This window comes from Triturus cristatus, chromosome 1_1 (assembly GCF_964204655.1).
Source record: "Triturus cristatus chromosome 1_1, aTriCri1.1, whole genome shotgun sequence".
Taxonomy (NCBI): Eukaryota; Metazoa; Chordata; class Amphibia; order Caudata; family Salamandridae; genus Triturus; species Triturus cristatus.
In genome coordinates, this window is record NC_140579.1 from 965,904,661 (window position 1) to 965,930,116 (window position 25,456).

General features: G+C 44.1%; 1 pseudogene; it reads right to left on the reverse strand.

Annotated features, from left to right (window-relative positions):
* Positions 1-25,456, reverse strand: part of LOC146871398 (SWI/SNF-related matrix-associated actin-dependent regulator of chromatin subfamily D member 2-like) — a 626,025-nt pseudogene that overhangs the window by 455,475 nt on the left and 145,094 nt on the right.

Consider the following 25,456-nt stretch of genomic DNA (forward strand, 5'->3'; position numbering starts at 1 on the left):
TCATAAGCAATCAATTAAAGATGTCGCCTTGATCAGATGGTCTGGGTCTACAAAGTAATCTTTGGATAGAGGCTAACACCCCATAGTTTTTTTTTATTACATCATAAGATTAAATGGAACAACAGTGACTGATGGCGAAATTTCAGGACCAAATGGAGAAAAAGCAAATACATTCAGAAACCTTACATCATCCAGCAGCTTTCCCTCCACTCGGAGCTCCCACGAAGCAACTTTCTCCGTTTCATCTCCCTCGGGCTTGCTTGGAGCAAATGTGTTTGAGATATAGATTCTAAGCTTGCGCTTTTGCTGTGGATTTTGCAGAAATAAAGATATAATGAGCAAGACGATAGCTAAACAGAAATTACTGTTAAATGCTGGCTGGCTACTCTCTGCTTTTCTTACTTGTATTGCACTCAAAAGCATCTTGAAATAGTCGATTGAAAGGAAAAGCCAATAAGTTTCACAGGTGAGACCTTTTAGCTTTGCCAAGGCTTGTTTGTACCAGGATACATAGTACCAATTTTTAATTTCTCATCGCACAATTCAGCAAAGGCAGAAAGCAAAATACTGAGATAGGGCTGTTCAAATGATGCATTTCCCACATAACTTTAGCTGTATATGTTTTTAACAGCACTACATGAAGTATTTCATTAACGGCAAATAGAATAAGCCAGTCCTAGATACGTTAGGTTTACATTGTCTTCACTTATTGATGTCAAAAGAAATTTTTAAAATGTCATCTTGTCCGATATTTATGAATTGTTGCAACACATAAATATGTAATATTCAACTTGTAACTCTATGGAATGTTTGTAGTCAAGTGACTGGCGACTAACAGCAGCTCTGTGAGTAGTCCTGGGGGCGAGGTGGGTGAAATAACTGTCAAAATGAGTAATATCAGACAGTGCGTCCTTCTTAAGAAAGATCACGCGAAGGAACTTTGTGAATAAAATGAATCAGCTGACACAACAATTCAGGAAAGCCATTTAAACCTACGTCGGCCCTGTACTTTTGCACCAACCGATGTGAAGCAGCCACGGCTTCTGCAATGCATTTAACCTTTGGATTCCCTGGTTTAGGATGTGTGGGAAGAAAGCAGTACTAAGGATACTCAGGGGAAATAGGTGGGACACTAAAGAACTTCGTAAGGATGGAGTTTGAGCATGAATAGTTTTTTATATCATTAAATATTACAAAAAGTAAAATAAGAAATACAATAATAGCACACATTACACCAATATATTAGGGGTGGGCGGAATTTGCGTAGTCGTGCTACGCAAAGCTTCGTTAAAAGGTAAAAAATTTCCGCGATCATGCAGAGTTCCGCGAGCATGCGGAATGGCTTGTTCCGCCGGTTCGCGATGCTTTTTCCCTGTTCGCAAAAGCTGTTTGCGTGCTCGGGGGGAAATATCTCGCAAACAAGCATTTTGAAAGCGCGAACAAGCAAAAAATTCCGTGAAGCCACGGATCGCGGAAGTTTTGGCAATTCCGCGTTCTCCACGGAACACGAAATTACCCAAATTCCGCAAGCGGAACGGAATGTACCGCCCAAGCCTACAATACATACAATAAACAAGACTAAAAGTAGCATATTGCCTACCAAATTGGTACGTTAAAGAACCACTAACCACTACTGAAACAAATAAAGAACCCCCACAAGGCACCAGATGCATACGCATAATAATAGCATATATCATTGATAGGAACCAAAAGATATATGGGATAAAGTCCCACCCGCTGTAAAATATAAGGATATAGCGACTCACAGAGGCATTCTATGACCATATAGAGGAACAAGGCTGTTGGCAGAGTTCCTCTATAATGTTATGCAACTCAGAGGTGACATGCAATATCCTAAACATGTATGGCTGGGAGCACTTTATTCCTTATAATACATAGACACACCATCACCTTTCCCACAAAACCATTTAAATACTTGGTGCACACCTCTTGCATAAAAAATAGCGAGCAAGTTTGCAAACATGAAGAATAACAATAGATTCTCTTGTGCAAAATTAAACACATCGTAAAAACTGTTAGATACTTGTTGGAAGAAGATATTAGATTTAGTTTGATACAAGTCAGTTTTTTATTTCAAAGTTTTTTTTTTAATTTTCATAAAACATGTAATACATAAGGTAAATATTAATACATAGAGTGACATAAAATAATGCAGAAGGGGGAAGTCACATAATAGTCAGGAGGTTAGGATTGGCCTAGACTTACCCAACTTAAAAATAATAGGCAGAAGTGTAGTTAATAAAAGTAAGAGGAGATAGGGAGTGAGAGAAGAGGGGGAGCCATTATGTTGCTTTGATTATGATCTATGCGCACCAGTCGATCTTTGCGTAGGGTTGTAAGTTATGAGTGTAAGAGAGAGAGCCATTGTCGGCTGCTAGTGTATACACAGAGGTGAGTAAATTGGTGCTTTGTATGAGGTAGTGGTTTACATGTGAGGATGTTTAAGGTGGTTTATTTGAGGCAAAATAATTGTCTAACTTGTCCCAGATAGGCCTTGATGGAGATCTCCATGGTAAGTGTTGGAGAGAGATATTGTCTCTCCTCTAATGTGAGTAATCCAGTTAATCCAGCATTTAAGCGAGGCCCTGCATGTCCCCTTCCAACTGTTTAGGACTATTTTTATTGCCAATGTGAATAATAGATCCATTAATGCCCTGTCTGTTGGGCTATCTAAGTTTGAGTTAAGAAAACCTGCAATCAGGGAAGCAAATTCTTTTTTTAGATGGCAGTTAAATAAGCTTGATAGAAATGAGAACACTTTGTCCCAGAAGGTAGATCAGGATTTGCAGTGAAGGATGAGGCGAGCTAGATCTCCAACCTCGCTCTTACAGTTCCAGCAAGTGGGTTCTTCGAGCATATTTTGTGCATGTAAGGGTGCTGGGGTCCAGAATGATTTGTGAATGAGACATAAAATTAGTTTGCGACAGAACGAGAGAAATGTTTTGATAAGTAACTGATTTCCATTTGTGACCGATCAGACTCAGTCAATGGATTAGAAGAGTGCTGTTCCCAGAATGATCTTACATTTTTGTTTAAATGCGAGGATTTAGGTCGTAAGAGTTTATATATATGGGCGACTTAGTGACCTAAGCTATTAATTTTCAGTATGAGGTTTGGGAGAGAGGGGTTTTCTCTATGTTGTTTTGATCTCGAGATGGCCGCCCTGATTTTAAGGAAGTTGTAGAATTCCATTTTATCAAATTTATATTTAGTTTGAAAACATTGTGGGATACGCTGAGGGGTCTAATTGTTTTGGGAAGAAGATGCCCTTTTCTATCCATGACTGGAAATATATGGGTTTACCATTGTATTTAATGTTGTGGTTATTCCATAGTGATGCAAGATTTGAGTATCCTATACTTGAAGGGAATTTCTTGTCTAATTTTAAGAGAGATGTTTTGGTGTTTCTGAAAAAAGATTTTGATTTATCAAGCTTAGTTGTGTTAACAATTAAAAGGGTGATGGTGTTTAGATTGTTTAAAATGGCCTTTCCCACTTCATGCCAAACTGGAGTGTAGTTATTGGGGGGTAAAGCCAGTAGGAGCCCTGTTTTGCTAGGAAAGGAGTTTGATCATCTTTAAGGTTGGCCAGGTTAACTCCCCTATGTGAGATATCTAGTCTGAGTTTTTTATAGGGCTATTCTGGCTTTTTTAGTTTGCCAGATGAATTTTGAGATCAGTTTGTAGTGGAAGTCATCAGATAATAAGGGAGTGAGCATATTGATGACCAATGGAGTGATCATCATTTTTATTGTTTCAATCCTGCCCCACCAGGTGATAAATTTAGGGGACCACTTGTCCAGTAGCTTTTTTAATTTGTCTAGAGTAGTGCTTTCGTTGTGGTATATGGTGTCTAATACGTTGGTCCCAAACTCAATTTCCAGGTATTTTATGTAGCCAGGTTGCCATGATAGTCCAGAAGTCCCCAAAATCTCTTTTGTGCAATGAAAATATAAAGGTTTTATCTCTGTATAATTTATATCCTGAATATTCAGAGTAGGTTTCCATGGTGTATATAAGAACCTTAATTGAGGTCAAAGGATTTCATGCGCTGTTTTAAAAAAAGTCCAAGATACGCTGTCAAACGCTTTCTCTGCTTCTAATGGTATTGCAACAGATGGTGAGTTAGCATTGTTTGCATTTTCGAGGACGTGGCAGAGAAGACGAATATTGTTGTTTGACATACGGTATTTATTAAAGCCTACGTGGGAGTTGCTTATTAGTTTTGGGAGGAATTTGTTAAGTCTAGAGGCCAGTATTTTCGCATATATTTTACAATTAACGTTTAAAAGGGATATCGGTCTGTCGTTTTTTGGTTGCGATGGGTCTTTCCTTCTTTGGTGATCATTGAGTCAGTAACGTTGTTAGAGTTAGCGTTATTATTGAATAGGTTTAACATGGTTAGTTGTCATAGCTCAGAGAAGAATTTGTAAAATTTGGCGGTATAATCGTCTGGGTCTTTATGTTCTATCAGGATTTTGATAGCTTTGCCCACTTCAGAATGAATGAATGAGGTAATTTCATAATAGCGCCTAATACTCGAAGGTGTCTTAGCGCAGTACGAATCAAAAAACCCAGGAGAGAGGCCACCTGGAAGCCTGCGTCGAAAAATATAGCTGATGACCTACTTGGACAACAGCCAGGTCTTTAACTCTTTCCTAAACAGCTGCGACAACAGTGGGTAGAGATGGGAGGCGCCAGTTCCAGACCTTTCTCTCTCCCCTGTGTGGTGCCTCAGGGATCTGCTCTTAGCCCAACCTATTTAATGTACATGTCACCCCCCTTGTCAATCTCATTCATAGTTTTGGCCTGGCGGTATTTTCCTATGCCGATGATTCACAGAGTGTGGTATCAATCTCATCGGAGGTGGAAAAGGAGGCAGATAATTTTTGCAGATGCATGGCCCAGGTTGCGGATTGGATGCAAAGGAAGTGTCTCAGGCTGAACTCAGATAAAATGGAGGTTTGGCTCTTTGGAAAGGACACCTCCTTCTGGGAAGCATCCTGGTGGCCCTCGGAGTAGGGCGCCTTACCAAGACCAGTGCTGAAGGCAAGAAATGTGGGTTTCATCTTTGATACTAAATTATGATTTTCGGAACAAATCAATGCTGTGACGTCAGTAGGGTTTTTTATGCTAAGAGTACTTAAGAAAATTCTCCCGTTCATGCCTTTCGATCCACAAAAGACGGTGATGATGGCACTCATTGTTTCAAAGATAGATTACTGCAATGCCCTATATTTGGGAACTTCCAAATGCTTGATAAAGAAGCTCCAGTCTCTGCAAAATGCAGCAGCAAGAACAATACTCAAGGTCCTCAAATTTGGACCAATCTCGCACTCAATGCATGGCCTGCACTGGTTCCAGTGGAAAAGAGGATTTCTTTTAAGGCCCTCTGCATTATCCACAGGGCCCTTCGCAGAGCCGGGCCGACTTTTTTCCAGGATCGGTTTTCCTGGTATACCCCTTGCAGGAGCATGAGGTCGAGCTCGGCGCACATGATCACTGCCCCAAGAAAAAGCAAAGGACAGTGGGGTGGAAGAATGCTTTTGTACCGAGGGGGAAACTATGGAACCCCTTGCCCGTAGCCCTACGCTCGCAACTCAGTTTGAGTCTCCCATTTCTACCCACTGTTGTCTCCCATTGAGCAACGAGCTCAACAGTGCCAGTGCAGTGTTCCTGAAGCCTAGAGAATGCAGTTGTTTAACGAGAAGTGTATGATGAACCGTATCATAGGTGGCAGAGATTCAGCACGATCAATGCCGCTCTGCCACCTTTGTTAACTAATCCTTTTAGTTCCTCGGATGCTGCTCTAAAACCGTATTGAGGCGAGTCAAGCAACTGGTTGGTATGGAGGAAGGAAAGTATTTCTTAATACATTGCCTTCTCCAGAATCTTGGCTGGCAAGGAAGACAGGAGATGGGCCTATAACTTTACACCTCCTTAAAGTCCAAGGAAGGTTTTTTTACCAGAGGCAGTATGGAAGCTCTCTTCCAGATCGGATATTGTCCGGAGCTAAGAATCCCATTTAATAGATTCCTAATTGGACCAGCCACCATGCTGGCCACTGAATTAATAACTGAAGGAGGACAAGGGTCTGACGGGGCCCCGGCTGTGACAGAATTTATAAGATTATGTGTTTAATCCCAGGAAAAGGGTAAGAAATGTTTAAATCTGGGTGCGATCAATGGCCCACGGGCTGGTCCGCAGTTCACAAACTCGACCTGATCTGGAGCAGAGGCAGTTATCGGCTTATCGGGAGATAGTGCGTCTGTTTCAGATAGTGGTGGGACTTTGACACATTCTAAATATTGTATACATTTTTGCAGGTTGAGGTTCTCATCATTTCGGTATAGGGATTCATAAAAGTTTTTAAAGGAGTTTAATATTTTCTCTGGATTGGTGTGTCACCGATTGTTTGCATCTTTCATTGAAGTAATTTTGTGTTGGTTTTGCTTATGCTTAAGGTATGATGCTAGCATCTTACACGATTTGTTAGCTTTGCAGAGTTTGAAGCCCTTGAATTTATTTATCCACACTCCTGCTCGTTCACTCAAGATTTTGTTATATTCGTATTTCTTCTGTGTGAGCTGGGAGAGTGTGTTATTGTTTAGGGAGTTGGTGTGAGTCAATTCCAATTGCTTTTATTTCTTGTTCTAGCGCTAACAGCTTTGTGTTGCGTGTCTTGTTGATTTTCGTTTTGATTTCTTATGACCACACTTCTCAGGGTTGCTTTCAGTGCGTCCCATAGGATATTTATATTTGTTTCCGGCAGATCATTATTTCTGATTGAGTCTTCGATTTTGTTGCTATCACTAGGGTCTAGAAGAACATCGTTATTAAAGCGCCATCTTTTTAATGGTGGTTTAGTATGACTGACTGTTAATAGGGTATTGATGCATAAGTGGCCAGAGACAAGTTTCGGTGAAATATTAGGTTGGTCGATTAGGTGTGTGAACGTGCCCGATATTAGTATATAGTCTATCCTTGTATATGAATTATGTGGCGCTGAGTAAAAAGTGTAGTCCCTGGAGTTACGGTGTTGCAGGGCGCCAAGTGTCTTTAGGGTTATATTTTAAGCATATTTTCTGTACTATGCCATGAGATTTTATCGGGTGACAGTTGCAAGTGGATTGGCGATCTAAAATAGGGTTTAGGGGAAGGTTAAAGACACAGCTGACTATGATCAAGTCTTCCTGGTATAGGTGCCCTATCTTACTAGAAACGCTTTTCCAGAAAGTTGGGTCATCTGTGTTTGGCCCGTATATGTTTACAACGTGAATGTAATGTAATGTAATGTTGTAGACTTGTAAAGCGCACAGCTACCCCAGCAACGGGGCGTCCCGGCGCTGTAGACCGCTGGGGAACCCATCCTGGCTATCCCTGTGAGATGGTCCCTTACTGGGTATCTCCAAGGTGAAACCAGGCATCCCCAGCGTCTGTGGGGGGCCGTTGTAGAGATGAGGCAAGCTTAATGCCCAGAGTTGCCAAGTGTGTTCCTGGTTAGAGTAGGTACCGAGGTGAGAATTATCGAGTCCGTTTTGACCCTGGTCCACGACCCTGCCGCGTCGGGAATTAACCCTGGTCCCTGGCCAATTCTCTGCTTACGGGTCTGCCGCCTCTAACTAGTGAGCCACACCTCTCCACAATGGAGTCACCCTCTCTAAGTAGATTTGTAATCAGGAGCCTGACCTCCTCATCATGTGAGCATGAGTCAAGAGTGGTATTGGATTTTCTTGCTATTAGGGTTATTACGCCTTTTTTGTGATCTGTTGGGGAGCAGTACACTTGTGTTACCCAGTTATTTTTAAGGAATTCAGAATCTTTGTTAGATAGTTTGGTCTCCTGGAGGAGTATAATGTCTCCCTTTGATTTTGCTAAATAGTCTATCATTTTTCGTTGTTTGATCGGGTGATTTAATCCTTTCACATTTAAAGAGATGACAATAAGATTGTCTGTAAAGCTATGTGTCAGCATATGCGCGTGTAATGGTGGCTGACGAACATTGAAAACTGACTACTGTAAACTACACTGGTTAGTGTAGGTGAATGAGTTTCTATAAAGATATATGTGTGATTGCTTTGCTGTGATCTCCCACTTGCGCAGGCAGAAAGATGTTGGTGGCACACTCGGTTGTCAATGTAATGCGTTTGAACAGGTGTATGGTGCAACAGCTCCGGCGAGGTGGGAAGCACTTGGTACGGACTAATAGGGTGTGAGAGGGAAAAGACAGATCTATGTATGCACGAACATTGGTATAATGGCTGGCTACAGGGCACAACAAGAAACAATAATAAGAGAGAGAGAGAGAATATAAAAGCCAATAATAATAATAATAACAACAGAAGTAGAAGCAACAAAACCACCGCCCCCCCCCCCACCCAACCGCTCCTCCCTAACCCTGAAGGCATAGAACGTCAGAGGTGCGACAGCAGGAGTCTCTATCTGCCAACCTGGAGAGAGGTATGGCTACTTATTAGATAACCCTCTAGTGTATGAGAATGCTGTTACAGTGGTTAGGTCTGTGGATCTTCAGTTTGACACGTCGGTTTTGAGGCAAAGGGTATGTTTAGTATGCTTGCATCTGTATTGCATCAGTATAATATGTTTAATGATATATTGTGGAATAGCTGTGGTTGTAACCTCTTTGTAATAGCTATTATGTTAATATGTCGTATAACTGAGTCTGTTAGTATGTAATATTAATGACGTGAAGGGGTTCGTATAGTGAGGTATAGTAGTATATAATGATATGTATAGTATCATAGGGTATAGTATAGAGTCTAGCAATTTGTAGTAACATGTACCATGAAACAAATGTAGCAACTGTAGCAACTGTTATCAACTGTCAGCCGCTGTTAGCAACTGTTAGCATTGTCTAACATTAACTAGATTAAGCTGGCATAAGAGATATCCTACTTGGAATCTGTACGGGTGGAAGCTACAAGTTTGCATTAATTAACATTAATTAACATTATTTGCATCAACTAACAGTGACACGCTCTGATTAACATTGTCTAGGAAGGGAAAAACCATCCTGAGAAACAAATCTGAGTTGCTGGTCTAAACAAAGGATATCATGATTTCCATTTGTTGGAAAAGGAATGTTCAATGTCTTGGGAGTTCGGATTGTCTAAGAAGCTTGACAGATCAGATGGATCAGTGAAGAAGTGAAATTTTCCGTTCAAAGCGATTTTAAATTTTGATGGGCCTGCAAAAGGAAATTGGATATTCCTCTCTCGTAACCTGTGAGAGGAAGCCTTTCCTGGTTTCGACGGTTGATTTTGAATAGTCCTGTGTGAATATGATTCCATGTGATCTGGTGATTTTTGAAAGCAAAGTTGAGGATGGCTTCCATGTGTTTGAATCTCAGAGGCTTACAAATGATCGGTCACGTCATACTCATTGCTGGGGAGTTTAACACCGGGATTCTGTGGCCACGATCCAATTCCAGATTCTTGTTGAATTTTATGCCGGATGATTTCTGGGATCCAATTCTCCAGGAGGGAAATGTATGAATCTGCGGAATCCTCTGACCCTTGCGGCACACCAAAAATTCTGATATTGCCCCTTCTGTTGCAGTCTTCAAGTTCGGCAACTTGTCTTTTCATACTGCTGCTGGTGATAAGTAGAGTTTTTATATCTTAGTTGGATTGTTTAGTAGAGTCTTCCACATCACTTATCCTTTGTTCCGTGGTGGAAATTCTAGAGTTGATTGTATTTATGTTAGCTTGAATGGCGGTCATTTCCAGCTGCATAGCATCCGTATTTTGTTTGTTTGACTTCACCAGGTCGTGTACTTCTGCCAACTTTTTGAGGATCATTTCCATTGTGCTGTTCATGTCAGCCCTGGGTTTGATAGGTGAGTCTGATGGAGATGGTTCAGCCATGACGATGGTTACTGTGTGCCAGGTGGTAAAGAAGATATTGCTTAGCGGTGCTAGTAGCGATTGACTATGTCTGGTTTGCCACTGACTGAGTTAGTTAGAGTTGGGTGATGGTTGTGCAGCGATTAATAGAGTACTTACAGTCAACTCAGCATAATACCCAGCACCTCCAATACAGTTAGTCCGGTATTGTTGAAGCAATCTTCAAGAGGTTGCTGTGTATTGACTTTGATGGTGAGTTTGTGGCACTTACTCCTCCCCTTTGGGATAATTATAAGATAAGACTGTTAGATCGTTATTGCTGCGGCAATGAAGCAACTTTCAAAAGGTTGCCATGTATTGAACATTTTGGAGTATTGATTTTAATGGTGGTGTTGAGGCACTTACTCCTCCCCTTTGGTATAATAAGATAGGACACTGGTTCTTGAGAAGGAGATACAGTGTAAGGTCTTTAAGAGAGGCAAAACTTCATTTTGGGATCAGACACATAAGTTGCTGAGGCGAACATTAAGCTGAGTCCCAAGTCAAAGGAGGACGTACTTTGTGTGCTCAAGGCAGTGATCCACTATGGGATTTCTGTGGCTGGCTTCTGCGGCTGGCTTGTGTCTGTAATATTGCAGTAGGATATTGCAGAAGGCTTTAGGAGAGGCAAAACTTCATTTTGGGTCAGGCTCATAAGATGCTGGGGCGAACATTAAACTGAGTTCCAAGTCACAGTAGGACGTACCTTGTGTGCTTCCGATAGTGATCCGCTAGGTGATATTGCAGTAAGATATTACAGTAAAACTTATCAGGAGATACGTACATCTGCCATTTTGAGGTCAGGCATATATTCAGGCAGGTGTGTTAGACTCATGAATGAGGCACTGATCCTTGCAGAGATGAGCTGTGTTAGCTACATTAGCTGTTTTCCATCTGAAGAGCTGCTTGTCTTGGTTTGATTATGTAGCAGAGATCACTGGTCGAACTCGAACAAGCCTGCTGCCATTTTGTTAACAGGGAGGTCGGTGGCAGCTTGTTAGTGGTTGTTGTTGCTTTTGGCGGATAACCAAAACTTAAGCTAGGTAGCTCAGAATGTGTGGAAACATTCAGAAAGATTCTAACTTTTCTTTAACTACCTTAGGAGTGCAAAGAATAAACATGTTGCCATACATTTTCTCTATCTACTTGTCATGGTACAGCTATAAAAACTGAACAGAATAAAGAAAAGCCACTTTCGTTTTATGCTCTGTGACCTGGCTTGCATTTCCCTCGGCTGCTGGCAGCAGGCAATGTGGCATCAGAACTTGACTGTAATTATTACAGTAGAGTTCAGACGCCACCTTTTTTATAATTGGCGACTGGGTGTGTCGCAAGTCACAGATTATAAAGAAATTAGAAACATGGACTACAGAATCCCATATATTATATACTCAGCGTAACTCAACAAGCATGCCCTTAGTGGAACACATACTTAGTGCTCAATAATTGATTGAAATAGATCGCTTCTGTGTGTGTGTGTAAAATCTTGAGATAGTAACCACCGGACTGAAGGAGAACTAGTGGACTGTGCCACTAGCAAGACGTTTGAAGAGCAATGTACCAGCTTGTGCGGTACATACTGGTGGAGAAGCAGGGAAGAGAATGGGAGGTCAGGGAGAAAGATACTGCAGTAGTCTTAACCAAAGCTGAAAGAACTGCCATCAGGTGTCTAGCAGAGCGAGGTAATTGAAATCACAGCATCTTGTAAAAGAGGTGAACTGAAAAGCGAAGTGAGCAGACAAATGTTTGCAAGTGAAGGTATAATAAAAAATATTGGTCAACAATAAAACAAAGTTTACGGACTTTAAGAAAGCTGAGTAAAATAGCGTTGTTTTCGAAAGGAAACAGTTTGGAGGAGATTAATTAAGACTTTGCGCCACTGCCGCAAAGTTACACAAAGCGACACTAAGGAAAGTAAAGTCCTGAAAGGGTATTTACTTTCCTGTACAAATCATTTTCTGTCCTGGAAAAGTGCTTTTTTACCTCAAATCGAGCTTTGTTTTCTGTTACTTTGCATCAAGGGGGCGTCAAATTCAGGATACTTGGGGCCATATGTAGGTAGCTAAATACCGGTCGGTAACGGCCGAAATTCGGTAAATATGCCGTTACCGACCGGTATTTAGTCAAGTGAGATGTAGGAGGCCAAAAACCAGTTTTCGGTAAATATGAAGCGGTAAATACCGATTCATATTTACCGAATACAGATTTACCGAATCGGTAAATATGAAGTGGTAAATATGAAGTGGTAAATATGAAGTGGTAAAACTGAAAAAGACATGTAGGTAAATTCGGTAATTAAGAAATCCATGAAATTCGGTAATTAAGAGTCGGTAATTAACACGGATTGAAAGCAGGTGGTAAGCATCAACAGTGCATATAAGCAATCCCAAAATGCAACAGCGTGGACAACATGGCCGCTCTGTATGTCATTGCAAGGCGCCTACGTCTACAGGCAGCAGGTCTGAGGATTTGGAGACGGGAGGAACGCATCTACAGACAGCGCATCACACTCTTCCAACAGACTGACGCAGAGATACATGAAAGTTACAGGCTACACCCACAAACCATCATGGACCTGATCAGGGACCTGCACCCACTCCTGGACCAGCCAACAAGAAGGGCGCATGCCATACCACCACATGTGCAGGTGCTCTGCAGCCTACATCTACTCGCATCTGGCAGTTACCAGGGGGTGATAGCTGCGGTGGGCGGTGTATCCCAGAGTTGCCTGTCCCGTTTCTTCAGGAAGTTCCTGGATGCCATGATGCAGAGAATGCACCACTACATCAGCTTCCCAAACACACAGGCTGAACTGCAGAAAACTAAAACTGACTTTTATCACATGGCACAGTTCCCCTATGTCATTGGCTGTATTGATGGCACACACATCCCAATCTGCCCACCAGCTGCCACTGAGCACATCTACAGGAACAGAAAGACCACCCACTCCATCAATGTGCAGGTAATCTGCGATGCAGGGAACATCATCACTGATATTGTTGCAAAGTTTCCTGGGAGCACCCACGACTCCTACATCTTCCAGAACAGTGGGATCTACACACGACTGCTTGCTGGAGAATTTGGAGACGGATACCTGCTATGTAAGTATCAGTGACGCCCCATGAGACTTGCAAATCATAGTGTATTGAGACATGTGACTGATGGTTCACTTTCACTCACCTAGGCGACAGTGCATATGCCGTGCGGTCATTCATCCTCACTCCCTACCTACACCCATCAACCCAGAGTGAGAGACGATATAACGTGGCACACAAATCTACACGCAACGTGGTGGAGCGCACGTTTGGACTATTGAAAAGCAGGTTCCGCTGCCTCCACAAAAGCGGAGGCGCACGCCAGTACACACCCATCATCTGTTGCAAGATCATTGCCACTTGTGCAATGCTGCACAACCTTGCCACAAAGAGAGGTACAGAGGTGGAACTAACAGATTTTGAGGACAATGATGATGATTCAGGTCAGCCAGAGGACAACGCTGCTGGAGTGCCAACAGCAACAGATGGGAGAGAGAGACGGGCAGAGATCACATGCAACTATTTCTGAGTAAGTAAGGGGATACAGCCAGTTGTTGTATGTCATGACGTAGTTTAATAATGCGGCACTACGCCACGAAACCAAGATTATGCCATTCTGGCAACATTGCGTATTGACAAGTTTGAAGTCCAGGGTTACGTCACCCAATTGTCTTTTGCTATGCGGTGCAGCATCAATGTTTGCGGCCACGCGCTACAGTGTGGGATGGCATGGATTCAGACTCCTCACTGGTGCCAGCCCCATGCCGCCTGCTGCTCCTGCGTGTTTCTGGGACCGGGGGTGTTATGCTGCTCCTGCTGCTGGTGTCGATGCTTTCAGCAGCATCCCCTGCACCACTTGTGGCCGCCTGACTGGTCAATAGCACCTCCAGGGCACTGGTGACCTGCACCATCCCCCTAGTAACGTCGCTGCTGCAGTGTGTCAGGCCCTCCTGCATGTTCACTGATCGCCGGCAGAGTAGTGAAGTTGCAGTTGCCAGGCGGTTGAGTGCCCTGGTGTGCCTGTCTCCCCTCTGCCGTTCCCGGCGCCTTGCAGCTCTATCTGCGTCTAACTTGCTGCACAACAGCTTCATGGACTGTGACACCTCCCGCAGGCCCGCTGCCATGTCAGTAATCCCCGCCGCCATTGCGCTGATGTTCCTGTCCATGTTTTTGAATGTGGTTCTCAGTCCCCGCACATGCCGCTGAACTGACATGACTGCCTTTGTTTGTAGGCGCTGCTGCTTGAGCATGTTGCCCTCGAGTCCCGCAAAGACCCCATGGCTGTCACCGTCTGCTGGTGGACTCTGAACCTGCGACCTGCGGCGCCGTCTTGCACCCGTGTGTGCTCCCTGTGAGGTGGAGGGCACAGTGGCATAGCTCCCATCCTGGGGCATTGTGTTTGGCTCCGGGCCCCTGCTGTCGTCGGATGAGGTCTCTAACACTGCCAACCTGCCAGCAGCACGCCTCCTCGGCATCACAATTGCAAGTGGTGATGTGGGCGGTGACTCATGCATGAGTTGTGATGCGGGCTGTGGTGGTGGTGATGCAGGCTGTGGTGGTGGTGATGCAGGCTGTGGTGGTGGTGATGCTGGCTGTGCAGTACTCGTGCTGGCCAGAGCTGACCTGTCTTGCCGGTGTGCCCTCTCTCCTGTACCATGTGCAGTCCTGCGCGATGTTACATCTGTGGACAGAAATGCAACATCAGCTCAGTGTACCTGAAGGGCTGAATTGCAAGCATCACAATAAATTCATGTAACACTCTCACATTGTCCTCTGCTTGCTTTTGGCTAATGTGTGTACCATGCATTGTTGTCCTGTGCTATTCACTTCATGGTTGGGGGTTCCCTGACTACATCTCCCATAATGCATTGCCTGTCTGCACTAACACATGGACTGGAGTGGGATACTCTTTTCACAATGGGGGATGTGGGATAGGGGTAGGAGGGGCTACATTGCTGTGCATTCGTCTTACCTTGTTGGGTGGCGGCTCTGGCAGAGCTGTCGGCATCTCCATGCCCCACGACGCTCTCGTGCTCTATTGTGGCCTCCACCAGCTCCTCCAGTTCGGTGAGGGCAGGTGCCCTGTTGATTCCACCTCCAGTCTGGCTGACCTCCTTCTGGATTTCCCCCATCTTCCTCTTTGTCACAATCCTCAGGTCGTACCAGCGCTTTTTGAGTTCCTCAATGTCCCTGTGGGTCACTCCCACAGCATTGACCTGCGCCTGGATACCCAGCCATATAGTGCGCTTCTCAGACTCCGGCACTTGCAGGGACTGCCTCCCAAACAGCTTCTGGTGCTGCTTCACCACCTCCTCCACTAGCACCTGGAGTTCCTTGGGGCTGAATTTCATCTTCCTCCTCCTTTCCCCTCCATCTCTCTGTGTCCTCTGGCTGGACATGATGATTTTGAGCTGCACAAACAGGCACTGGCTCCCTGCACTCCAAGCCTCTCCAGAGTCTGTTGATTGTGTGCACCTGCCTGGGTGTGGCCACTTCCTGGTTGGGTGGGGTGTGGTTGCACAGGATTGGCTGTTTCATCCAGTCATGTGATTTTCTTTTCCCGATTCGGTAAATACCGATTCGGTATTTACCGAATCGGTAAATACCACCTCGGTATTTACCGATTCGGTAAATTCCGATTCTTGAATACCGAATGTTACCGATTCGGTAAATATTACCGAATTATTACCTACATATAACTTACCGATTCTTAAATACCGATTCGGTACGGTTTGGTATTTAAGAATCGGTAAATTTTATTTACCTACATGAGGCCCTTGGTGTTTAACCATACCAACCATGGGTTTAAAATAAAGAATTATCTACTAAAATTGTTAGACGGGGTTTGCATAAAAAACACCTCCTTGAGGCATTTGCAATGTAGAAGAAATCTTTATTTCTACTAGCAGTTCATACATTGTATGGAAGCTGCACTATACAGCACACATCTTGTGTGTGGAGTATTTTACAAATTGTCTAGGCATAGGATTTTGTACTGATAGGGTACCTTCCTATTACAAAACCTATGCCTGACATCATATTCACACACCTTTTGACTATGGTGCAAAGCTGTGGGCCAGCACAAGGGAACGAAGCAGCAGCAGGCCATATTTAACAAAAGTTTGGTAACTGCGCTGCATGTACTATTATTCTGTGTATCTGCCACTTTGAATCAAGAGGTAATGAATTTAAATTCACACCGTACTGTAATATGGGATGTAGTATTCTGCATGATATATGAGCATCTATTAGCTTGAATGCAGTCTCAATTTTTTTTCTAGTATGGACCAATGGCAGTCGCCACTGGGTAGTTATAATTAGGATCGGGTTTCCATAGGACATGCATTTTTTGTGTTGTTAATAACTTTGCCCCAGTTTGATGAATCGCCACAAAACCTTCGAAAAAAGTACTACTTTTTGACTAGTTTGTGCATTGATAGTTTTGAGGTGATCTGTCACTAGGGCCAGAGAGAAAAGGGGGAGTCCAAAACATGTTTTCACCATTCATTTTTCTAAAGGAACTTTAGACACCTGTACATCCTAAACCGCGAAACGGATTACACAAAATTTGACAGAAAGCTAGATCTTGGCCCAGAAAGAGTGCTTCTTGTGTTTTGGTGTAAATCCATTCAGTAGTTTTGGAGAAATTAAGGCTAATAAAAATTGTCTATTTCACGTCTTGAGGATCTGCCGAGCTGACAGTTCTCAAAGTGAGATTCAACTGGCTGCCACCATCTCAACCAGGAAGTGGTGGCAACCATCTTAGGGCTCGGGGCACCCCTCTAGCAAAGACAGAACTGCCCCGGGGAGATGGGGTCCCCAGGGCCTAATTAAGCTTGGGAAGCGGGGCTGTGCAGCACCCTCCCCTAATAATTAATATATACGCCCTATATACGCCCTGGGGGATGGGGTCCCCAGGGCCATATTAGGCTTGGAAGAGATGCCGCCACCCCTCCTAATTTTAAGTAGTGGCCTTCAGGATGGGGCCAAATAAGGCTTGATGGTGCCACCTGGACCCCTCCCATCTATTTTCTTTTTAAAATGGCCCTGGAGGATGGGGTCTCCAGGGACTAATAAGGCTCGGGTGTGGGGGGGGGGGGGGGGGTAATTACATTGCCCCCTCCCTTTTAATAAAAAAAGGCCCTAGGATCCCCAAGGCCAAATAAGGCTCGGGTGGACACACCGCCCCTCTTTCCCATTTAAAATAAATAAGGCCCTGGGCAATGAAGTCCCCAGGGACTAATGAGGTCCAGGGAGGGGGGGCTGTGCTTTAAAATAGATATGGCCCTGGAGGGTGAGGTCCCCAGGGCCAGGCCCTGTGGCCAACTCTCCGTGGTGCACGGCCAAAGGCAATGTGCATCGGGGGTTAACTGCCTTTGGGATGTTGGACATAAGCCTAGCCGCAGGCCAAGCCCTGTAGCCAATCCCCCACCAGGTATGAACACAGCGTGGGGATGGCTACGTGCGAGGTGCTGGCTGCAGGCCAGTCACTCTGCTTGTTCCCCTCTGCTGTGCATGACCGAATGCCCTCCGTAGTCTGGGGTTGGGCTGCCTTTAGGGGATTTTGCCACAGGGCCGGCCGCAGGCTAGGCCCTGTGGCCAACCTCCCACTGCACATGATGGGTTGGATTTAAGGGTGGTAATTAAATATTAATTAACGTTAACATAGACTTAGAAATTCACTGAAAACAATCAAGTTAAAGTACATTAAAGTAAGATGAAATGTTCATTAAAAACTAAATATTTTAAACTCTAAAAACCACTGAAATTCACTAGTTATAGTTATCTCAAGTAGCAATAACTCATACCCTAAGGTAACTATATCTCGCACCCTTGCCATGCACTGCAAAGTACCCCACATATTCAAATCAAATCAAAGAAAGCTTTATTCGATTTTCGGATCAAAATCATAAAAGCATACATTAAAAAGTACAATGAACGTTAAATACAATTAAAGACAGTGACCTGAATTGGAAATATTATTGATATAACTGTCATATGTAAGTCATAAAAATTCATTTAAGAAGAAGCTAGTATTCCTCGAGGAACAACAAGGTCTAAAATGTAGGGTTAGTACTCAAAATGATTGCATTGAGTTCCGAAACCTGATGACCAGTTTTAAGAAGCTAGTTACGGCAGAGATGACAAATTCGTTTTCTAGCTGTAGTAGCCTGATCATAGCTGGTCTACACGTACGGATACCCCAAGTCTTTAAAATTGGTTTCAGAAAAGCCCCCCTTGGCATCTGATAACATTTACAAAATAAAACACAGTGGATATTTGATTGAACAGAGATATCATCACAAGGGCATAGTAAAATTTCATTTGACCAATTATTACAAACAGGAAAGGTGATCATACGAAAAAAAGTGCCAAGTCTAAGACGGGTCAATAGCATTCGGGCATAGCAACTTGACTGGATCGACAGGTACCCTTGGAGCCCTTCATGAACAGTTATTTGCTGGTATTCAATGACTGTATTTTTAGTTTTTTCCAGATTCCACCTTTTATTTGTTAGATGGTTGAGAGCCAGCTCTCTTAGCGACTTTCTGGACACCATTTCCATACTTGATGGCCTCACAAAAAACTCTGGATGTCCGAGGTCCGTTAGCATGTTCTTTACATAGGTGAGCCATTTGATATTACTTATTCCATCAAGTTTGAGGCAGTCAGTGATTAAATCTCTGTTTAATGAAGTCTCAGGGGTAACCCAAATTTTATGCCACAATAATATAGGCGCGATTTTAATAACATCAGAAATGTACAATAAACCCAGCCCAATGTGTACAATGTAGGTTGCTGATGATTTGGGGACCCCTAATAAATAGCGCAGGAACTGATTTTCAGTTTTTTTTATCAGTTGTGGGTTTTCAATTCCCCAAAGGTCAGACCCATAAATAGCAGTAGAGATACATTTTGCTTTATAGATTGAAATCAATTCTTTCACGGGTCTTCCACCTAGTTTGGCCGCAAAGTTTTTCAGGGCTCCTATTGCTCGGGTGAAAGCTAGATGTCTGGCATTTATTGCTGCGTGCCAGTTACCCTTCCTGTCAAAGTTTATTCCGAGGTAAGAAAATCGATCCGTAGTCTTGATCCTCTTGCCATCCAGGAAAATTGGACAGGGTGCTTTCTTTGTCCCGGGACCACAAGCCATGGTGTATGTTTTTGTAGTGTTAATTTTTAGCCCTCTGTCTCTCATGTAGTTAGCAAATTTCAGGACGGCCCGCTGTAGGCCAATCCTGGTTCGGGACATAATGGCGGCATCATCAGCATAAAGGAATAATGGTGCCGATGTTCCCAGGATAGTTGGGTAATCGTACTGTGACTCCTTTAAGTATTGACCGATGGAATTTATATATAGGGTGAAGAGAAGGGGTGCTAAGATGCACCCCTGTCACACCCCTCTCTTAATAGGGAACTTGTCAGAGCACTCACCCTTGTTGCCATAACGTACCCTGGCACCTGCGTCCCTATACAGTGCTTTTATGAACTGGAGAATGTTAAAATCTATGCCCATTTCAGATAATGTGGACCATAATTTCTCGTGGTCCACACAATCGAAAGCGGAACTCAGGTCCACAAAAGTAACAAAAAGGTTACCCTTTTTAGCCTGAGTGTACTTAGATAAAACTAAGGCCAAATTTAAACCCTGCTCTATGGTGCCTTTACCCGATCTGAATCCGTACTGTAAGTTTGATACTATGTTATTCTCTTCTGCCCAAAGTTGTATCCTGTTTAAAATTACCCGGCCGGCTACCTTCATTAATGCATCTAGTAGTGATATTGGCCGGTAGCAGGTGGGGTCATTTCTGTATCCTTTTTTAAAAATTGGAACAACTATAGCTTCGGACCAGGACGATAAAAACCCATGTCGGTTGGAGTGGTTTAAAACATTTGTTAGCAAGGGAGCCCAAAGATCAATCTCAGCTTTGTAGACGTCTATCGGGACTCCGTCCGGGCCCGGTGCTTTACCTGAAGGGCTTTCTTTAATTGCGTTAGTGACCTCCTGACAGGTAAAAATTATACCTAGCGGGAATATGTTCAATGAGTTTATAGAGTGTTGGGTACCTGTCCCATCAATCGTGGGATTAACATGATCAAAGTTATTAACTTTGTCATACAGGTGTTTAAAATGGTTAACCCAGATTTCCCCATTGATGGCTGTATCTATAATGTCTGTCTGTTTGTTCTGTAGATAAGGAGCATTTACCGCTTTCCAAAAAGCTGTATTATCCTTAGATTTAGAGGCTTCATGAAGAGCCGACCAAACCTCTTCCCTCAGGGCTAGTTTCCTTGATTTTACAGCCAGCTGATACAGCTTTCTAGCTTGGCGAATCTCCGCAGGGCATTTTGTTGTTGCATGCAATGCCCTTTTTAGAGCTTGGAGTGCTTTTGTGCAGCTTTTATCAAACCAACCATTACTGTTATTGGGATTAGGTCGGTACTCCCTTGTTAGCAGCTTTTTGAGTTCCAACTGTATTTTTAGGAACGAGCTCATAATTTGTGATGACTCCTCAATTTCTGACAGACAGACAAGCATATCTTCTTGAGTAATTACAGTTAAATTGTGTCGGAAACCTACAGGGTCTACCCTATCCCATTTTATAGAATAACCATTTTTAGTAGCTAGGTTAATAGTGGATTGGTATGTAAACTTATCCACTGAGGTCTGTTGGCACCCTTTGATTTTTAAGTTAAAAGAAATTGGGTAATGGTCACTAAAAATAACATCATGTGTTTCCCATGTTGATACTAACCCTGCGTGAGTTGTGGATATAAAGGTAAAATCAATTGTTGAGTTGCAACCCCGCCCGTGAAAAGTTGGCTGAAAAGGAATATTTGGAATGCATAACTCATTAATATAAGACAAATTAAAATGGAAAATCATGTTGTTAAGGATATTTCCCAGGTTCGAGTGGATGAAGTGGGTTGCATTTTCGTCCTTGCGTTTACCGAGGCTGCAAATGCCCTTGGAACCATGTGGACAAACAATGCAATTAAAATCACCCAACCAGATCAGAGCCATCTCATCTTCTTTCTGGGCCTTAATAGTATTAACACTGTACATGAGTTTATCGATCACGCTTTCTAAACTATTTGTTGGGACATTGTTGTAAAAATTTATTAGGGTCAGAAACTTTATATTACCCCAACTAATTGATAGAATCTGATAATACTCAGTAGTCGAATGTCTGATTATTTTTATACCCTCTGTAACAGAAACATATATACATAGGCCTCCTTTATTTCTCCCCTGTGGGCTTATTAGTGCGGGTGTGTGAAAGGTATATGCAATTCGTCTACAGCCCACGTTTCCTGGAGACAGATAATACTATAATTGGTGACTATATCTAGCCACGGTTGATGGGACACTTTATTTAAAAGACCTGCAACATTCCATGATATGATACTTTGGGTAGCCTTTACCCTCCTAGGAGAGGAGTCGTCAACAATAGTGTCTCTAAGTATGACAGCTGTGGGGGGAGAAGAAGTTAAGTTTATTTGACGATCAGGTTGGGAGATAGAGTCCGTGTATATTATGTCAGGATCGGTCTGGCCTTGGTCGTTAGCTGCCTCTTGAATTTTGATTCCCTCATCCCAATGTTTATAGGCGTCTCTGCCTAAACATACAGTTCTAGAAAGGACGTTGGGTACCACAGTGGTAGTTGCGTGAGAGTGGGCCTCCAAATTATTTTTCGTCTGTCAATCCAGATCGTCTAGATCTGTTAATGCCTCATAATGATTGGTTAGAGGAATGGACCATAGTGGATACTGAAATACATTATGTGTACTATGATGTTGGTAGGGGGAAGGCCTATCTACATGTGGTGGAAAAGGGTAGGGATCTACCCGGCGACTAGATGTCCTAGGGTGTTGGGTTGGGGGGACATGTCTAAAGTTTTTAGATGTCTCACGGGTGGATCTGTTATTACAGGGCATAAGGAGAGATTGAGGGTAAAAATAGCTCAGATCACGGGTTGATATTCCTACCCCTCCTCTCTCAAGGTACCAGTCTACTATATGGGTGACTACCCTTCGGTCCTTGAAGTTAATGATTAAAATATCCCCCTCTATGTCTTTGGGTCTATGCCCTACCCAGGCCAGTCTTCTCACAAATAGAATTTCGCCATTTATATTAGGGGGCAAAGGTCTATTCTTCCTTAACCAATAGATTGCTTTGTTTTTGAGTTCTATGAACCCCTCCGTCTTCCCAGGTGTCAGCTCTGGGACTCCTGTAAGTACTATAACGTATGGGGCCGCCTCGGGTGGCAAGTCGATATGCTGACCCGTTCCTTTCGTAGACCTGTCCGCAGGAGGTGCCCTGGTGATAGTTGTACTTTTACTTCCTAGTGTGTTTGAATGTGCTGGTGGTCTCACCGTGCCTGTTGGGGCAGGCGCGCTTACGGTGTTAACCGGAAGCAATATGTTATCTGTAATTGGCGGTAAGATATCCCCGGTAATGGTAGAATTAGAGGGTTTCTGGCCACAAGTAATATGAGGTTGAATAGTAGCCAGTTCCTTCAGTAGTTTACAATTCGATGAGGATACATCTCCTAGGGAGTCCAGTTGTTCACTTAATTTCTTGATTCTCTCAAAAAGAGGCAGTAGTAGGGATTTTACAAGGTGTTCTATTTTCTCTACTAGTCCCTGGGTTAAGTCAGACACGGGGGGTGTTTGGATATTTTTTTCTTGTAAAGGGCTTAAGTGTAATCTAGATGTTTTAGTGCGGCTGCCTTTAGTACCCTCTCCACCCCGCTTTCTCTTTGATGTGGCCCCTGGCCTTGATATTTTGTGTGAATTACAATTTTTCTTGTTCCTGGGTTTAGTTTTGGGTGGCAAATTTGGTGAGGCCTCCTCCAGAATAGAATCTAGAGAAGGATTCGAGTTAGGGATGATAATAGCAGACCCCCTAGCAGATTCCATTGTTAGCGACTGATCTTGTAAAAGTAGAGGGAAGCCCGGGTCACTGATAGAGTTATTTTCAGTACGTTGTATGGGTGGAGAAAGCGCTGTTTGAATAGAGCCCAAGGATGAACGTTTGTTAGAATGTAAATCTAAAGACAGACGACGTTCGGTGTCAGCTATCTCATGATCTAGTTTCAGAGCAGCTTTAGACAGAAAGTGATCTAATGTCCCTCTACGATGTCCTCCCACCAATGGTTTCTTGCCTTTACTTAGGCGTGTAGACAAGATTTCTGACATTGTGGCCGCGCAGCTAGCAGGGAGTCAGTAATATGGTATTACAATAGGAGATATCAAATCAGTTGTTATGTCCGGTTCACAGATCAAGAGTCTTACTTCTCGTCTTGATGATGAAGACCAAGAGGTGTGGCCCGTCCCGGCCTCGTCTGGCCCCGGACGGCCACAGACGGCCCGCCCTTTGCCCGGGCTTCGCCCGGCTCGTCCCGCGCGCGTCTCGCGATGCGCGTTGCAGGGGTTGAATTTATCCCACCTGTAGAGGGCGGGACAGGGAGGCGGCTTCAGGCCCAGATGGATTGTGGGCGATGTAGTGAGCCTTCCTCTGCACCGCGGTCCCCCCAGCTGCTCGCGTTTCCCGCGAAGCGGGAAACGCGAGTGGTAGCAGCGACAGCAAGATAATCACAGGACAGCAGCAAAAGGGAAGTGCAGGAGCGTGGTTCTCCTCTCCTCGTGGCCCCCACAGTTCAAACAAACAATCCTCCCAGGAACAGTGAACAAAGTCTCCCACGATGAGCGTTGCAGGGGTTGAATTTATCCCACCTGTAGAGGGCGGGACAGGGAGGCGGTTTCAGGCCCAGATGGATTGTGGGCGAAGTAGTGAGCCTTCCTCTGGACCGTGGTCCCCCCAGCTGCGAGCGTTTCCCGCGAAGCGGGAAACGCGAGTGGTAGCAGCGACAGCAAGATAATCACAGGACAGCAGCAAAAGGGAAGTGCAGGAGTGTGGTTCTCCTCTCCTCGTGGCCCCCACAGTTCAAACAAACAATCCTCTCAGGAACAGTGAACAAAGTCTCCCACGATGAGCGTTGCAGGGGTTGAATTTATCCCACCTGTAGAGGGCGGGACAGGGAGGCGGCTTCAGGCCCAGATGGATTGTGGGCGATATAGTGAGCCTTCCTCTGGACCATGGTCCCCCAGCTGCGAGCGTTTCCCGCGAAGCGGGAAACGCGAGAGGTAGCAGCGACAGCAAGATAATCACAGGACAGCAGCAAAAGGGAAGTGCAGGAGCATGGTTCTCCTCTCCTCGTGGCCCCCACAGTTCAAACAAACAATCCTCTCAGGAACAGTGAACAAAGTCTCCCGCCATATTACATCACTCATGACATCTTCTTTGACATCATTGATAATATTACTGCTACTTTTGCAGTGAAAATTTTGATGAGAAAACTGTGCATGGTGAGGGTGCGAGTTAAAGTTACCTTAGGGCATGAGTTACTTGAGATGACTATAACTATAACAGGTAAACCTCGTTGTTTTTCAGAGTAAACATTTTTTATTAAACATTTCACCTAACTATAACGTTACTTTAACCTGTTTTTTTCAGCGGGTATATACATATATGTATGCGCGTGTATGTGTAAATATATATATGTATAAATATATCCAAACGAAAAGTTGCTCACGCAGATGAAGCGCCCACTCGACGTTTAAGATTTCACCTCTTTATTTCAACTGACAACAGCGCGTCCAGCGCACCGATACAGGCAAAGTTACTTCAAGCCTTTCGCCGACGCGTTTCTGGAGACCTTTCTCCCTTCCTCATGGCAGGCTTATGGAGGAGAGATTCGGCTGCCCTGCATTTTCATCTGTTAGCCAATTACAAAGTCCCGCCCCCAGGGGCGTGTTGCACCGTGGCATTCTGGTTCTTGCAGTCAAAGTAATAATCATCCATAGTGGAGGCAGCAGTCACTCAACCTTCCCACATTAATATCCATCGGGTCGCTTGTACCTCATTGCGCTGGGCGCGTTGCTTCTCTTGTGTCAGAATGAACGGTGACGCCGTTCCACTGTGGTGTTCTCTTCTAAGAACATCCGGACCTGCACAATCGGCAGTAGGGCAGCTTCGTGACCAGAGCGGGCCACTTAATATCCAAACGAAAAGTTGCTCACGCAGATGAAGCGCCCACTCGACGTTTAAGATTTCACCTCTTTATTTCAACTGACAGCAGCGCGTCCAGCGCACCGATACAGGCAAAGTTACTTCAAGCCTTTCGCCGACGCGTTTCTGGAGACCTTTCTCCCTTCCTCATGGCAGGCTTATGGAGGAGAGATTCGGCTGCCCTGCATTTTCATCTGTTAGCCAATTACAAAGTCCCGCCCCCAGGGGCGTGTTGCACCGTGGCATTCTGGTTCTTGCAGTCAAAGTAATAATCATCCATAGTGGAGGCAGCAGTCACTCAACCTTCCCACATTAATATCCATCGGGTCGCTTGTACCTCATTGCGCTGGGCGCGTTGCTTCTCTTGTGTCAGAATGAACGGTGACGCCGTTCCACTGTGGTGTTCTCTTCTAAGAACAT